This window comes from Otolemur garnettii, unplaced genomic scaffold (genome assembly GCF_000181295.1).
Source record: "Otolemur garnettii isolate 467f Iridium unplaced genomic scaffold, OtoGar3 scaffold00033, whole genome shotgun sequence".
NCBI lineage: Eukaryota > Metazoa > Chordata > Mammalia > Primates > Galagidae > Otolemur > Otolemur garnettii.
This window is the reverse complement of record NW_003852428.1, coordinates 7787807-7788014: the sequence shown is the minus strand read 5'-3', so window position 1 is coordinate 7788014 and position 208 is coordinate 7787807.

The window sequence follows — 208 nt, the reverse complement described above, 5'->3', positions numbered from 1 at the left end:
AGCTTATAAATAAAATAGGAAGAATAAAAAGCCTAATATGAAAGATCGCACGTTTGAGAGAGTTAATCTTCTAGTGTGAATGGGACTTCAGTGCATAACTGATTGAAGCCAGGGATAAAGAGAAAATGTCAGTGACAGCCCCTGGGGTTAGCTGCAGTCATTGGGGTGAAAGCAAATGTGGAAAGATGGGGGTTAAAACATATGTTCA